The sequence below is a fragment of the Globicephala melas genome, chromosome 5 (genome assembly GCF_963455315.2).
Source record: "Globicephala melas chromosome 5, mGloMel1.2, whole genome shotgun sequence".
Classification (NCBI taxonomy): Eukaryota; Metazoa; Chordata; class Mammalia; order Artiodactyla; family Delphinidae; genus Globicephala; species Globicephala melas.
In genome coordinates, this window is record NC_083318.1 from 18,665,617 (window position 1) to 18,683,239 (window position 17,623).

General features: G+C 43.9%; 1 protein-coding gene and 1 pseudogene across 2 annotated transcripts in view; both read right to left on the reverse strand.

Moving 5' to 3' along the window:
* The window catches only part of FGF2 (fibroblast growth factor 2), a 60,552-nt gene that overhangs the window by 30,021 nt on the left and 12,908 nt on the right, over positions 1 to 17,623 (reverse strand). The gene's annotated exons all lie outside the window — the stretch shown is intronic.
* Positions 16,504 to 17,011, reverse strand: LOC115857143 (succinate dehydrogenase cytochrome b560 subunit, mitochondrial-like; annotated as a pseudogene).

Consider the following 17,623-nt stretch of genomic DNA (forward strand, 5'->3'; position numbering starts at 1 on the left):
ACCCCACCACCACACACACCCCTACACCACACGCACACCTACACCCCCCCACACCTACACCACACACACCCACCTACACCACACACACCCCTACACCACACACACCCCTACACCACACGCGCACACACCTACACCACACACACCCCTACACCACACACACCCCTACACCACACACACCCCTACACCACACGCGCACACACCTACACCACACACACCCCTACACCACACACACCCCTACACCACACACACCTACACCACACATGCGCACAAACCTACACCACACACGTGCACACACCTACACCACACACGTGCACACACACCTACACCACACGCACACACACCTACACCACACACACCTACACCCACACACACACCACACACACCTACACCACCACACACACCTACACCCCACACATGCACACACCTACACCCCCCACACCTACACCAACACCACACACACCTATACCACACACGTGCACACACCTACACCACACGCACACCTACACCCCCCACACCTACACCACACACACACACCTACTCCTACACCACACACACGCGTGCACACACACACCTACACCCCACACACACATGCGCGCACACCTATACCACACACACGCACAGCTACACCACACGCACAGATTTGGAAACTAAGGGACAAAACTGTTATTCTTTGTGGGTGGTACAATTTTCTGCATTAAAATTAAGAGACTAGATGCAAGGATTGGATACTGGAGCAAAAAAAGGGTGTCAGTGGAAGAAGTGGTGAAATCTAAGGTCTGTAGCTTAGTTAACAGTAATGCATCAGTATTGGTTTTTGGTTTTTTGTTTTTACTTTTGACAAAAGTGCCACAGTTATGCAAGAAGTTAACCTTAGGGAAAGCAGGGTGAAGGGTATAGAGGAACTCTATAAAATCTTTGCAACTCTTCTATAAATCTATAATTTTTCCTGAACAAAAAGTTTTTTGAAAGTCAAAATAAAATACAAATGAAGTACTGAAAATACTCCAGCAAGGTTGCTTGATACAAGTATAAAAATCAGTTGAGTTTCTGTTACCCACAACAAACTTTTAGAACACACAGTTATTTTTTTTAAAAAAAGATACCGTTTGAGACAATAACTAAAGGTACCAAGGACTTGTATGAAGAAAGTTATAAAAGTTTATTGAAAGTCATTCTGAAAAGACTTAAAAGGGGAGCTATGTGTGCTTACCAATGGGAAGACTCAATATAGAGTCACTTCTCCCCCCATGTAGTCCATACATTTAATGAACCCCCCAAGAGTGGCCAGAAGTAGAAAACCAGGGGAGAGTAAAAACCAACCGAAGACAGAATCTCAAGTGGGACCTTTAAAAAGACCTTCAATGTCAAATGGTACAAAAGAAGTCCGGTAATATAGGACTGAAAAGTAATCACTGGATTAACCACAGGAAGAATTTGAGAACAGTTAATGCAAACAACTTCTTCAAGAATTCTGACTGAAATAAACCACAGAAATTAAATTGTAGTACTCAGAAAAAATAACATGGTGTCAAATGCACACATTTTGGACAAATTGAACAAATTTCAGACAGAATTGGACTCATCAGGCTTCACCACTTACTAGCTGAGCTTACCTCTTCACCTGCACAATGGAAAATAATTGCTATTGCACAAGGCTACAGTGAAAATTAGATATTAGATCTCTCTCTCTGCATATGTAAAAGTTTTAGTATAGCCTTGTAATCATCTATGTAACCATCATAGATGTTGGCCTCCTACTCTACACCTGCTTCTTCCTACTGCTTTGTTTTGAGATTCAAGGATTCTATGATGTGTTAGGAAACCTTATACTTGATCTAGGACATGAGGATATCTAGAAAAGGGCAAGTATGATCTACAAAATGCAGAGGCATCTTTCAGTAATGTCATTTATGCTGTACATAATGTCGTACCCTACTGAGGCTGACTCTACCTATGGCAAATAAATTTATAGTTTCACTGTTCTCAAGGGAAGTAAACTAAATGGTACTTACTGCAAAGAAGACACAGACCTTATACAATTTCTCCATCTATTATCCTGTGTTTATTATTCCTTCATTTGACAAAATGGTATCAGTTGCCTCATGTGTCTGGAGCTAGAAATACAACAGTAGCCAAGATCTACAAAGTCTGTGCCCTCATGGAGCTTACATTCTGGTGGCAACTACATGGTGTTTCTTTAGTTGGGCCAGCATTAATGTTATTTCTCATTTAAATAATTTTAAGCTTAAGCAAAGTGAAACTCTTAATTCAGTACACAAAAATAATCGGAGAGAAGTTGCCTAATACTATATTACAAAGTTCACTATATGGATCGACCGCTGACAAGCACTTATATTCCTGACATCCTGTTCTGAGAACAGTGTACACATTTTAATTTCTTACTTACCGTTCAAAACAAACATATTAATTTAAAACTTGGTGGTACGGTGTGTTAGCTTTCCAGTATAATTACGTTTTTGAGTCAAAAAGTCACTGAGTCAGGTTTAGTAGTCTCCTTGGAACAGAAATTACTGAGTAACTGATAACTAAATTCCAAGGCATAACCCACTGGTTTATTTTCTTCTGTCAGGAATCATCCAATTTAATGCTGAAGACCAAGCACTGAAAACTTTTTAATGCAGATAACTGACAAAGGAGTGTATATAACAAAAGAAACTCATTTGCTAAAAATGAAAAACTTTAAATCTCCATATATATGGGGAATACCAGAGGTAATAATCAGATAGATTACAAAGATCAGAAACCTAACTTTATTTATTTATTTATTTCCTTTTTTGTTTGTCTAATTTGACTAACGAGCTTCACACTGACTCTCTCCTTAAACTTTCTTTTTTTTTTGCGGTACGCGGGCCTCTCACTGTTGTGGTCTCTCCCGTTGCGGAGCACAGGCTCCGGACGCGCAGGCTCAGCAGCCATGGTTCATGGGCCCAGCCGCTCCGCAGCATGTGGGATCTTCCCGGACCGGGGCACAAACCCATGTCCCCTGCATCGGCAGGCGGACTCTCAACCACTGCGCCACCAGGTAAGCCCCTAAACTTTCTTTTTTTATCATTTCCTTTTGCATATCATCCCAGAAACCAAAAACCACACATTCCATTCTTCTCACAACTCAACTGGCTGGTTAAAGTTTATAGATAAGAATATTAGACACACACACAGTTCTACAAATTCTTAGCAACTCCTCAGTTTGCAAAGAAGGTTAAAGTTAGACATAATATGAAAGAAAGAAAAATAGGAATGAAGAAAGGAAGGGAGGACCTTAGAAATCCATGAATTCTTTCATTACTACTCAATCAGGACATGGCTTTATGAGTCCATTAAATCTTTCTCTGTATCAAGCCTTATATCCACAAAGTAGAAACTGTTTTCATTGTGGGACTTAAGACTACCAATGGTGACAAAATATTTAAAACAGTTTAAATAAAAGTAAGTGTAATAGGGGCTTCCCTGGTTAAGAATCCGCCCGCCAATGCAGGGGACGTGGGTTCGAGCCCTGTTCCGGGAAGATCTCACATGCCACGGAGCAACTAAGCCACAACTATGGAGCCTGAGCTCTAGAGCCCATGAGCCACTACTACTGAAGCCCGCGCGCCTAGAGCCCGTGCTCCACAACAAGAGAGAAGAGTAGCCCCAGCTCACTGCAAATAGAGAAAGCCTGCGCTCAGCAACGAAGACCCAACGCAGACAAATAAAAATTTTTTTAAAAGTAAGTGTAACATAATATGTCTGAAATACCAAATTTCTCGCCAGTTACGTCTAAGCCATATCATTTAATTTCTGCAATAAAATTTTTTTTTAATGTACAGTTGATTTATGCCAAAGACAGGGCTGTTACAAGCAATTCCAATCCATAAAAACCTGCAGAAATCAATTTTCTCCAATATCTCCTCTACTGGATCTCATACTTCATGTCCTAAAGTGGAAGCGTTTGAGGGAGCTGAGCTACCTCAAGAGCAAGTGTAACACAGGCCCGAACAGCTGTAGACATTAGACGATTCCTGATTCTTCTAATAACACAATGGCAATGGCTTTTACTTTGTAAGTGGCATCAAATAATGAAGTCATACTGATAGCAAGAAAGAGAGAAAGACTATCTGGCACCTTGTGGCATTCCAGAAACTCAAAGTGCAATACAGAGTTAACGCAGAGCTGCACAGCAGCAGAGAGAACTTCAAAGATGGAGAGAAAAGGAAAGAGTTCAAAGTCTCAACACCCATCAGTAAACAATCACAACAGGTTGACAGGTGGAGAAAATAGAATACCTCCTCTCACCCTTTCCACAGCTACCAGGGGCCCCAGACAATATCTGACTATTGTAGTGTCAGGGAGAGTGCAGAAATGCCTCCCACCCAGGTCATTTCTTGGCCTGCTTTGAAGCGGTGTGTAATTCAGGAGGGAAAATTCCGTCAACCTTTGGCAGGGGCATTTTCTGGCAATGGCTGCAGTAGCGACATCTTAGTGAGCTGGATTTCAGGACCAGACGCTGTCTCCTGGCATAGAACCCCAAGTCAACTCTGAGGGCACACAGGTATAAACAAGTACCAGCTTCCACCTACAAAAAGTCCTCAGCCCTATATAAGTGTTAAAGGCTATTTTCTTCCCAGAGACCAGCTGTGGGAGAAATGGTTCTAAAAATAAGAGGGCCACAAAATTACAGAAAGGGAGAATAGATTGGCAGTTGCCAGAGGTGGGATTGGGGGAATGAGTGTGGCTATAAAAGGGCAACCTGAGGAATCCTTGTGATGATGGAAGTGTTCTGTGTCTTGGCTGTGTCGACGTCAATATCCTGGTGTGATACTGTAAAAGGTACTGCAAGATGTTACAATTGGGGAAAACTGGGCAAAGGGGACATTGAATCTCTATTACTTCTTATAACTGTATGTGAATCTAAAATTACCTCAAAAATTTTTTTAACTAATTTTAAAAATATCAACCAACTAGTTCAAAATCTCATCCAGTTTAATAGTCAATATTTGAAATATATGCTTTAAGATACAAAGAATTATTTAAGAGAGAAAAAAAGCCAAGTAATGTAAAGAAGATAGACTCCTCTAGATATTATTTTTACTCTAAGTTCCGTTTCCATGGCAGAATAGAAATGGACGTAATTGAGAACCCACAGGTGGAACAGCCCATAGACCAAATAATTTGCCTCCAATGTATGCAGGTTTTTCCAGTCTACAACTTGTTCACTCACTATGAGTGCAGTCCTATCTGGGCTCATGGAATAAAACACAATACAACACAGTACAAAGATCTGATGCAAAGTTTCAGTTAACACTCCATTTTTATGATTTTACTCTAATAGTCATGGGGAAAATATGAAATGATTCTAAGATGAATCACTGTTTGAAAATTCTTTTTTTTTTTTTGATCGCTTATTCTACTTATCAGATTCTCAATTATTCAGAGGCTCACTACATGGTCTATGGGCTATTGTGCCACCATGGGTTCTCAATTTCTTCCATTCTCTATTCATAGCCTCTGAATACTCCCATTAGATGGTGAGGGAACAGCAGGCAGAGGAAAGAAGGATGAAGTTCAAATACCACTTTTGCTACCTGTTTGTGGCCATATTAAAAAGTTAGGCGGTGGAAGGAGGTTATGTAAAGGTTATATAAAGACAAGACAGAAAGATTCTGTATGCCTCAGATAGCTGAATGTTATAGAGCATTACATTTTTAATCAGTAAAAGAACGCTGAGAACTGCTCTGGTGACCCCAGAACATGTGGTCACTTCCCATGTCTTCACATTTCCTATAATGTTACTGAATAAACAGGATGTGCACTGGCTCCTGAGGCCGGCATCTGTGCTACTTATGAGAAGACGTCTTCCAGCAGAGGCCTTCCGAAGCTGGAAGTGGAAGCACCGGGTTTCAGAATTGCTGCTCTGTTGTCTGAGGAGACCAGCGGCAGACAGGCCCCCGAGGAAGTCAACAGCCTAATATGGACCAAATTGTTCAAAGTCAGACACATCTTCAGTCAGGGGCAGCCCCTGCTATAGGCTGAAAACTATTTTCACTGAAAAATAACAGCTGATGTTTCTAAATTTTAGTTCTATAATATAAATCAATTCTTGAAAAATCCTTATCAACTCCTTTGGTTTGTCTCAGAGTGAAGAGTTCAGCATTCAAGGAGCACTGCAAATACTTGTACTAAGGAGCACTGCAAATACTTTTGTACTAAAAGCAGGGTAGCAAACTCAAAGGCCTACAGGGACCATGTGAGTAACAGACAAGAGAGAAGCACCTTGGTGATAAGGTTAGGAGAAGCAGGGAATAGTGGGGACCGTGATAAACCATAGAACATATACCGCTCCCCACCGATGGGGCAGCCACTACTCAGTACCGGCCAGGTGCTTGCACGTGCGTGCGCACATACACACACACACACACACACACACACACACAGAGTTGTGACTGGAATTTGGCTTGTGGATCACCAATCTGAAATCCCTGTTTCAAAGGCTATTAACCTGGCCAGAGTGCCCTGAAATCACAAGAAGCTCAGATAGGGAGTAATAGCAAAAGTATAAACTGCCTCTAACAAGTATTTCCGCAACCAATCCAACATACCCAAGAGACAGAGCACCTCCTGATTACAGCCTTTTCTTGGCGATTCTTTCTACCTTTTGGAAATGCTTCTTGGATGATCTGAGAGAGCTGAGGTGTCTCTCAAAGCTAAGCGCCCCACGGAGATAATGCAGCCAGCTTGGCTGGTCCCGCGCCTGCCCTAGGGGTGAATATGCCAATTAGCTATTTGTGTTCCTGGCACTTCTTTCTGGATTGAGGAGTTCACATTCATCCTCAAACATCACACAATTCAGGCAGCTCCAGAACAGAAAACAGAGCAGCAAGTGTGTGCCTGGGAAAGGAGGAGCTTCGGGGGAAAGGCGAGGGGGGCACAGGGTGGAGGAGGGGGCTGCCCAGAGCGTTGCAGCTATTTAACTGCACTCTCCACACAGTCATTCTGTTTGACTGGTAAAATCATTAGGAAAACACCTTTCAAAGCAGGCTTAAGACAAGAGAGTTTTATTTGACCCTCATGAAAATAGCCTGGGCGGCACGTCTCTCGGTCAATGACGAGCTTTACTGAGGCCTTCACTTTGGAAAACCCTGATGGCAGCCAAGAGCTCGAGGCCCATCTCCAAAACTTCTGAGGAGGCCCTCCCAAGGAAAGCTCTCCCCTGCATCCCCTGCATGACATAGCTGGGTGGACTCAGTAGGAAGCTGGAAACGGCCCCTCTGCCTGAAAGTCTCCAAGAAAGAAACAGGGCCCCTTCTTCGGCTGTGCTGGGAAGTTAACGGAATAACTTTAAAGGAATAATGGGGTCACAGTAAGAGAAGAGCGTGGCTCTACCCCAAAGAACACAGCTGCCTTGAAGTCCAGGTTCATAAAGTTAAGTGGACTACTCTGGAGTTCAGTTCTTTGAAATAGGGTATTTGAAACTGTGGCTGAAAGTTGGCGGAGTGGGAGAGATTCTTCCAGTATGTTTGCCATTTCCGTACACGATATCTCAATTACTGAGGTTAAATACTATCGCTGGTTTCACAAAAATACGACGCCTCTGGAATGGAAAGGAACAGTATCAAATTAATGTCAGGGATTAACTGAATATGCTTGTTCAACTTCCTCAGGTTAATGCCTCTCTATGTTTATCACTTTATAATGTTGTTCCCTCATATGAACAGAAAGTTATTCTTTCAAAGTCCAATTTTTAAATTTTTATCTGACCCAAAAGGTTTATAGATCTAAAAAATAAAAAATGTAATAGGTTTCTCTTCCCATGTTCCTAACATGTTTTATACTCTCCACCTACAGAAGAAACAGGTGCTCTCATTGTGCCGTGTAACTAGCTAAGTAAGCCTCACTCATCCCCGCCTCGGTCAGCGTCTAGAACACATGTACTGAGTGCTGAACAAATGTCTATTTTTAATGGTGAAGATAATTCATGGAACTGCCTTCTGCATCTCTCTCCATTCAATATAAGAGAACATACAGGGGGCTTCCCTGGTGGCGCAGTGGTTGAGAGTCCGCCTGCCGATATAGGGGACGCAGGCTCGTGCCCTGGTCCAGGAAGATCCCACATGCCGCGGAGCCGCGGAGCGGCTGGGCCCGTGAGCCATGGCCGCTGGGCCTGCGCGTCCGGAGCCTGTGCTCCGCAGAGGGAGAGGCCACAACAGTGAGAGGCCTGCATACCACAAAAAAAAAAAAAAAGTTACTGCAGCCATACACGTGTAAGATAATAAGGATATGCACGTTGAAAGCGGCAGTGAGGACAGAGAACAAAGGAGTAAACACCAGGGTTTCATGGGGTCTGGATTTTGGTAAAACACAAAAACAAGAAGGGGGGAAAAGTTATGTTTAGGTTTTCAACTTGGAAATAAGGAAAAGTGATGCAATAATTTGGGAAGAAAGTTGACAAAATGAGGATATCCAGTTTATGATCCAGCACCAGCTTCCTGCTCATCAAGGAGAACGATGAATCGCTTATTTGATTGGAAGTGAATTAGTTACGTTCAAGCTTACAGAGTGACATCCAAGTGAAGCTGTTTTCCAGACAGTAGGGGTTTGGAAACTGGATGTGGTAGAGACTTATTTTGGTGGCTCCAGTGAACCACACCTCTTGATAGTCATACCTTGTGTAGCCCCTCCCATATTGACTCTAGTCTTGGGCCATGTTGCCTGAATTTAGTCAATGGGACGTTAGCAAACATGACGTGAACAGTGCTTACAGACGGGAGCTCTGGTCTTGCGATCCAGCCTCTAGGTAAAGAAGCCCAAGCTAGTCTCATGGAGAGACCACGTGGAGAAAGGAACACATCACTGGAGTTTCAGTTACCCTGCCAAGGCACCAGACACCTAAGCAAAGCCATTTTAGGTATTCCTGTTCCAGCCACCATTTGACTGCCGCTGCTACGCTAGCAGAAGAACCATCCAGCTGAACGACAGTCCATACACAGAATCGTGAGAAATAATAAAGTGGTGATTTTAGAGCATTAAATTTTGAGATGTTTGTTACACAGCAATAGATTTCTCAAGCACTGGAGGACAGACGAGATATAAGTCTATAAAAGGGAGCCTTAGGAACAGTAAACAGCAGTCACAGTTAACACTCACTAAGGGCTTACTATCTGACATATCAATACCACATTATTAACACGGGGGCTATTCTTAGCTAGCATCCCTGCTTGGCAGATGAGGAAACTGGTATTTAAAGAAACGAAGTAATTTCACCCAAGATCATACAACTAGAAAGGCACAGCTGAGACCTAAACCCAGGTCTACCTGTTGCCTGCACAAATGTGAAAGACAAGAATGACCTTAACAGAGGAGTGAGAATAAAGGGGAGAGGGGGCCGGGGGTAGGACCAGGGCAGAAAGAACAACGACTTGATTACAGTTTTGCACTTTTCTCTAATTTCAATAGCTGTTCAACACAGTCTAGTTAGGGAGTGAATCAAATCTAGCCCCTAGGTAGAAAGCCAGCTCCTGTTGTCGTTCTCCCTCTGCACTGAACTCTGGTAACGGCAGGTGTCCCCTACAGCCACGTGTACAGTCACTGGTTGCCCCCATACGTCTTTTGCTTTAAGATCATCACTGGCCATCTCCAGGGACATGCCTGACACGAAGTGCCCTGTTTTCTGGGTTCACACGCTTTTTTCCTTTGGCCATGCCTATTTCTGATGATATTATCAGCCCTTCCCCACAACCGATTGTCAAAACCCTCCAGCAGAATTTGAGTCAAAAATCCTTAGCGCTTGGCCCTTGGAAATCATCTAGTGCAGACTTTTCAGTTCAAGATAAGGAAGCAGAGTCCCAGGCTGGTGGATTGCTTTGCCCAAGATCACCTAAGGACCCAGGGTCAAAAGTCAGCGGTCCTAACCCTCCTTCTCTTGCTGGCTGCAGAGCCAAACTGCCCTGAGAAGCATGTCCCTCTATCATTTTCTCATCTGCCATTCTTCAAGAAACAGCTGGTTGAAATAACGCTGAAACTGTGCCTTGTTCCAAGCAATGAGTTGTGTGATGATGGAGAGGGTAGGGGGAGAACCGGCGAATCGAGAAGAATACCAAGAAGTAAGGGAATTTATCTCCCCAAAGAAAATCTTCTTATACTGTGTCTTCTTATTCCTCTTAATAAAAAGACAAAGAGTTAATTGCTATAGTTTATAAAGTTTTAAAAAAAAAGTCACAAAAGTACACAAATAGCAAAGCAAATAGCATCTGGCTCTAGTACTCACACTTCGATCCCAAAAAAGGAGCCTAGAATCATAACTGTTGAATGTATTCCCTTTCTCTGTGCCACGGAAAGTCATCATTTTGTTTTCTTTTGCTCCTTTCTCCTTCCCAGAGTTGGAATACCTCTCTGAAGAGAATGCCAAGAGCCCACAAAACTAATTACTCAGGAGTTTTGAATATGAAAGTCTGTTTCAACCTAAATCTTCTCTTGCATATTCCTGGGTGTGTGTTTGTTTTTCTTCTCTTTCTTCCTTTCCCTCTTCACTTTCTACCTCCCTTGCCCTGTCTGCTCCCCTGATTTCATTTATCCTTTCTGCTTCCTCCAAAAGGTATATGAGGTTACTAAAAAGAGAAAAAAAAATCAGACATCTATAAAGGCATCCACCATTATCTCGACATTATTTTTAGAGGAATAGGAAAGGCTTTAGGCACAGAAAGTGATTCTTCTTGAGATGCTCTGAATGGAAACCTCTTATCTCAGGCATGGAAGGGAGTCACCCTCCCATGTAAACTGTTCCAAGACCAGACACAAAATACAGCTCACTTTGTTCAACTCATACCTTTTACTGCAATTATCTTTCCCCCCCCCCCAAGAATTTCTAAAGTATTTTACTTTCTATCTCTATGGGAACGGTGATTTTCACATGAAGAAAAGATTATTCAGAATCTAGGCATATTCTTCCAGCTGGACAATAACAAGGGATCAAACTCCTGACGTGCATTTTTTCAGATTCGTGGAAAGAACTTTTAAACCAGGAAGGTGCTTTGCAGATGACCTGTCCCAACACCGATGTTTTGAAAAATAGGAAACAGTTGCTTTGACCAAAAGATGTTTTCCTTACCCCACCCAGACCTCTCCCCCTTGCAACACTCAAACCCTAAGGGCTGCTGGTCATCACAGGCCATTGCAACACCACTGGGAGCTAAGCACACTGGGGTCCAGCCAATTCTTCCAAAGAGCCATTTTCCACTGGAATCCGGCCTCTCCCCTCTTAGCATATGCAGCTGTTTTCTGGCTTCCTGCAACGGCAGCTACGATATAAATTTCCCACGACCACATTGAAGTCTTTCATCCTTCAAGGTCCATACCCTCTCTTCCTCCTTGTCAGTGCTATCCACTGACCGTCACTGTCACTCACTGAAGACCTTGGAATTAGGCACCCCGCCTCCCTTGCCGTCATCTAGAGAGATGGCACTGTTCATGCAGAAGACCCACCAACATCGAGTCTAGCAACCTGCATTCACCACTCTCACAGCCATGCCATCGTTCGAGAGCGGCTTCATCTCAAACTCCGACATGGCATAACCTCATTTCCTTTGGCTGGTCCTTCAGCCGCTTTGACTTACATGGTGGAGTCAGGTTCAGTTATCTACCCGTCCGTAGCCTCTTGGGCTTCCCTCCTTATCACTCTGAGCTCTGCGGGGCATAACTCAGTTCTGCTTTTTCTTTCTCGCACTTCTGCAATCGAAGCTCCAATTTTTGGATCAATATAGCCATCTGGCTTCTCCACTCCTGCACTTGCGCTGTTGAACCTACACAGTGGAAACGTCCCCAGAAGTAACACAACCATCCAGACTGGTGTTGTTATGAATGTGGGTCTCCAGCCTCAAGTGAGCCATGAGCGACTGTGGGCACATCCCGGTCTCTGTCCTCTCCCATTCTCTACGGCAGCCATAAGACTTAGAGCTGGCTCTACAGGCCCAGCCCACAGCCATACCTCCCTCCCGGAGATAACACTGCCTCCTGCTTCAAAGAAAAACCAAAGATCGCAGACCTAAGGTCCCTCAGTGTTCCCATACCTAAAACATATTCACTCACACTGCGCTGACCAAGCTAAGCTCATCATTTAGTGGAACACATTGGTCTTTTCTTTCTCTCTTCTTCTTTTTTAAACAGCAACTAAGCCACCAAAGAGGGTTTGTCATTTTGTGCCATTTCGCTACAAAATCGGCACACTGAAATCTCTGTGTATCTGGTGGTGTTGTCTGGCATGGCGTTTTAGCTTCCCAGTGGGGAGGCACCTTGCCCCTGAGGACATAAAGATAAACAAAGAGGCCCAGTTAAGGAGACCCAACAGTCCAGGGTGCGGATAAGGGAGACGGGCAGTACATGGAGAAACTCCCCCGCTCTTGGCCCAGCACCTAATCAAAGCCCCTCACATCCCCTGCTCTCTCCCAGCAGTGCCAGTGAAGTAGAAAGGCATCTGATCTCCCCCTTCCCTTACTTCTGTGTCATCTTGCACCTCTCATGAGGCTCAGACAACTGACAACAGAAGTGCCTCTAGTTATGCTGATACCCCTGCTTCTAATCAATGCTAGTTTGAGGATGATGTAAGACAGAAGCAACAGACGTTTCCAATCACAGACTAGAATATGACTTTAAAAAAAAACTAACACCTACCCAATCAGACTGCAGCCTCAACTGCCCTCTGCTGTCTGGTCCTCAGAAACAGGCATCTGAGGCCCAGTTCACTTCTGTGATGAGGGACGAGCAGGGCAGCCTGTGGAGTATCTGGCAGCTGGTGGAGACCAGGGACAGCAGTGATGTTATCTGTGACCACAGGCGACAGCCTCAAACATCTCCACATTAAGTATTACTCTGACTTGTTGGGAATCCTTTTTTGTTTGTTGATTTTAATAATATCCTTTCTTCTGGAATAGGATCATTATTCTTGTTTTCAGAAATCCTAAGGAAGCAAAACTAACTCACGTGTGTGGGGGAAGGAAAAGAGAACCAGAAGAAAAAAGCTAATGAAAAACAGTACAGAGGTTCCTCCGAAAATTAAAAATAAAACTACCATATGATCCAACAATTCCACTTGTGGGTATTTATACAAAGAAAACGAAATCACTAACTCAAAAAGAAAATCTGCACCCATGTTCACTGCAGCACTGTTGACAATAGCCAAGACATGGAAACCACTTGTGTCCATCACTGATGGATGAATGTATAAAGAAAATGTGAAATACACACACACACACACACACACACACACACACACACACGAATATTATTCAGCCATAAAAAAGAAGGAAATCCTGATCCATTTGGATGGAGCTTAAGGGCATTATGCTACGTGAAATAAGTCAGACAAAGATGTATACTGTATGATATCATTTATATGTGGAATCTAAAAAAAAAAACTCTTAGATACAGAGAACAGATTGATTAATCAACTGCCGAGCCGGGGGGCTAGGAAGGTGGACAAAATGGGTAAAGGAGGTGTAAATGCACAAACCTCAAATTATAAGATAATTAAGCCCTGGGGATGTAATGTATGGTACGGTGACTATAGTTAACAATACTGTGCTGTATAATTACAAGTTGCTAGAAGAGTAGATCTTAAAAGTTCTCATAAGAAAAAAAAAATCTGTATCTATGTGAGATGATAGATGTGAACTAAACTTACTGTGGTGATCAGTTCATAATATATACATATATCAAATCATTATGTTGTATAACTAAAACTAGTACAATGCTGTATGTCAATTATATCTCACTTTAGAAGAGGAAAAGGGAGGAGAGGAGGGAGAAGGGGGGGAAGAGAAAGAAGCTAGCCTCCGTGTTCCCTGGCAAGCACCAGTCATGGAAGGTGAAGCCTCCTTGGGGTCTCAGTGGGGACCAAAGCAAAACGATCTCAGCATGAAGAGGAGGTCAGTCTCGTGCCTCTCTCAGGAACCCTCTGCCCCACGTCCTTGGGATATCGCTGTGAATAAGCGGGTCCTATCCAAGTCAGGGTTGAACACTTAGGCCAGTCTAGGATTTATGCCAACAAGGGCCCTGCAGTGGTTAATGTCATGTGTCAACTTGGCTGGGCCATGGTGCCCAGATATTTGGTCAAACATTATTCTGGATGCTTCTGTGAGGGGTGTTTTTGGATGAGGTTTATATCTGAAGTGGTGGACTTTGAATAAAGTGGACTGTCCCCCATAATGTGGGTGGCCTCATCCAATCACTTGAAGGCCTAGTAGAACAAAAGACTGACCTTCCCTGAGCAAGAAGGAATTCTGCCAGCAGACGGCCTTCTGAACTTGAACTACAACACTGGCTCTCCTCTGGGTCTCCAGCCTAACAGGTTTCCAGCTTCCATAATCACATGAATCAATTTCTTAAAATAAATCCCTCCTTCCCTCTCCTACTCTATCTCATCTGTACCTCCTAATGGTTCTGTTTCTCTGGAGAACCTGACTAATTCAGTCCTCCTACAAATTGAATTGCTAGGTGGTCAGGAGATGAGCAGCTGTTTAGCTGTTGCCCTTGGCAACATCTTCACCAGCAGGGCTAGCCTCTGTGATGAGACTCCAAAGTCAGGCTGACCTTCAGTGAGCACGGCTGCTCGGACGTCAAACCCCATCCACAGGGTCAGTCCAAACTGCACTCGTGCTGGTCTCCTCCCTTCCCAGAGTTCCTTGCTTCCATTAAACTGACTCCATCCCTCTGTGATCTGATCCAGTCCCTTCACGTCTCTTCCAGCCCACTGCTGCACCAGTATAGGACTTTCCCAAAGAACACGGTTATGATTCACCTTAAAAAAGTAAATGATGATATGCAGAATACGTTGAGATTTAGATTTTTGGTATGCTTTGACTTAGAATGTACAGTGAATTAGAAATAATTAGTACTAATTAAGCACCATTTCCCAAAGCAAAGTAAAGCAAAGTTTTACTGATAACGACCAAGGCCATGCATCTGAGTGGGGCTTAAGAGGAAATAAGCCAAAGAATGGATGAAGGAGTGAGAAGTGGATTCCTTCTAGGGGGCAGGCATAGGCCTGGGCGCTGCTCACCAACAATCAGTCAGCTAGGGTGCTGCGTCCATCTGTGTGACCGATGGCCAAAGACCCCACCCATAGCTCCACCCTCCCAAGACAGAAGCCTCTTGGTTACCAACTCATCTCTCTCTGTCCCTTCATATTCACATACCCCAGAGAATAGTATCCACCATCTGTCTCTGCTCCCTCACTCCATTCATCCTTCTCAGAAATCTTTATATAAATAATATGTGGATATAGAATTGTTAAAATTTTCCAACTACATAGATAAAGAAGTAAAGATTCCCCATCATTTCTTCTCTCTCAATCCTAGCCCCCTCTCCAAAGTTATAAGCACGAGTTAGCAGTTTGGTATATACATCCTTTTCAGCTTTTAGCCTACCTATTTACTCCATAAGTATATAGTTCTTTTGTGTGTGTGCATTTTTATAAACGGGGTATTTTTTTGTGTTATTCCAATAACTTCCTTTTTGTTTCCAAAGACAAAATGATCTTTTTAATTCCGTTTCAGAAAAAGCTGTCACATGAATTTGGTTTAGAAAACATGACAATAAGAGGCTTGGTTTTTCTGCAAATGCAAGGAAAAGAAATAACCGTTAATAGGTTCAATGATAATTTTCTGGATCTTCCTCTTGCATCAAAAGCTGTATATCTTCTCCCCAAAGCACCTGCTCCAAGAGCCACTCACTCTCTTTATCTGCCTCTAGCCGGGACAGGCTAATTCCCCCCTCCAACACCCCTCTCTTCTTTCAGTCACACTGTGTTGGTGCTAAAGACCCTGGGCTCTGACCAATGAACAGAATTGTCCTTAAGCCAGCAACCCACAGGCAGTGGGACCCAAAGCCCCACTCCCAGTCCCGACAGCAGAGGCCACAGAGCTGGCATCGTTTCCACTGTCTCAGGAAGAAGGAGCCAAAAGGTGACCCTCAGCGCAAAGCAAGGCCTAATGTGAAGAAAGACTGAGCGCTCCCAGGCCCAGAGCAGGCTGCAGGCTACAGTCAGGAAAAGGCAGTTACTGCAGTCACTCCACCTTTAGAAATAAATAAGGGGGGCTTCCCTGGTGGCGCAGTGGTTGAGAGTCCGCCTGCCAATGCAGGGGACACGGGTTCGTGCCCCGGTCCGGGAGGATCCCACGTGCCGCGGAGCGGCTGGGCCCGTGAGCCATGGCCGCTGAGCCTGCGCGTCCGGAGCCTGTGCTCCTAAACGGGAGAGGCCACAACAGTGAGAGGCCCGCGTACCGCAAAAATAAAATAAAATAAAATAAAAAGAAAGAAAGAAGGGGAAAACTGGACCCTTTTCCACTACTATGGTTCTATAAGGTCCTCTACTGCTGAGCTCCAAGGGGATCTGCAAGCACAAAAGGGTCTAAACAAATCAGGAGAACTTTGCCCTGGCTGAAGACAGGAGTGACAAGCAGGAAGACAGGTCAATGTAATAATTTGTAGGAAGATGATGCTGGGAACTTCGGCTCTTCACAGGGCTGCCAGCCCTACAGAGGACAACACGGTAAGAACCAAGACACGCACTCCTGACTGGTATAGCTGGGGAACTGTCAGGCCCTTTCTTGATCCCACATCAGGAGTCAGATCCCATTCCACGTGTGACACATGAGAAGGAGGAGGAGTGCAAATCTGGCTGTGTGGATCAGTGCTGGCCCCAAATACAGGGACTTCACAAGTTCCAAATGAGACTCAAAGCCCCCAGGGATCAAAAGGGCCGACAAGCAAAAAGAGAGACCCCTGCACTCAAGGCAATACCAATGTCATGGTGGCAAATGGACATCACCATGGGAAGAGACCAGCTACAGATAGCGATATGGGGAGACAAAGGGTGCTCTGAACCACTGTTGTTATTCCAGAACCTCTCCATCTCTTCTCTGGCTGTGGTTTCCAAAGGAACAGCATTTCTGATACAGAGCTGAGGACCAAGGTGGGCACAGAGGCAATGACAGCCAATATGTCTCAACAAGGGCACAGCCATCTTGGGTTCTGGCCTGGACAGAAGTCCAATAATTTCCTTTTTTCTCCTGACAAAATGGAGACCCTTCTCTTCTAATGTATGTACCTCACTTATGATGTGCCAGACAGTGATGTAAGAGAGCTACGTTTCTCAACTGGATCACCACAATACATTTCCTAACTCTCCTCCCTACTCCCAGCCTTATACCCTTCGATCCACCCCACACACCTGCCTGAGTGTTTTACAAAAGCCCAAATCTGATATTCTTATTCTTATGATTAAACTCTTTCACTGACTCCCCACTGCCTTGAGGATAAAGACCAAATTGTTAGCATGGCTTACAAAGTCCATCACAATCCAGGCCCTTCCATACATCAGGACAAAACTATAATTCGAAAAGATACATGCACCCCTGTGTTCATAGCAGCACTATTTACAATAGCCAAGACATGGAAACAACCTAAATGTCCATCAACAGATGAATGGATAAAGAAGATGTGGTATATATATATAATGGAATATTACTCAGCCATAAAAAAGAATGAAATAATGCCATTTGCAGCTGCATGAATGGACCCAGAGATCATCATACTAAGCAAAGTCAGAAAGACAAATACCATATGATATCATTCA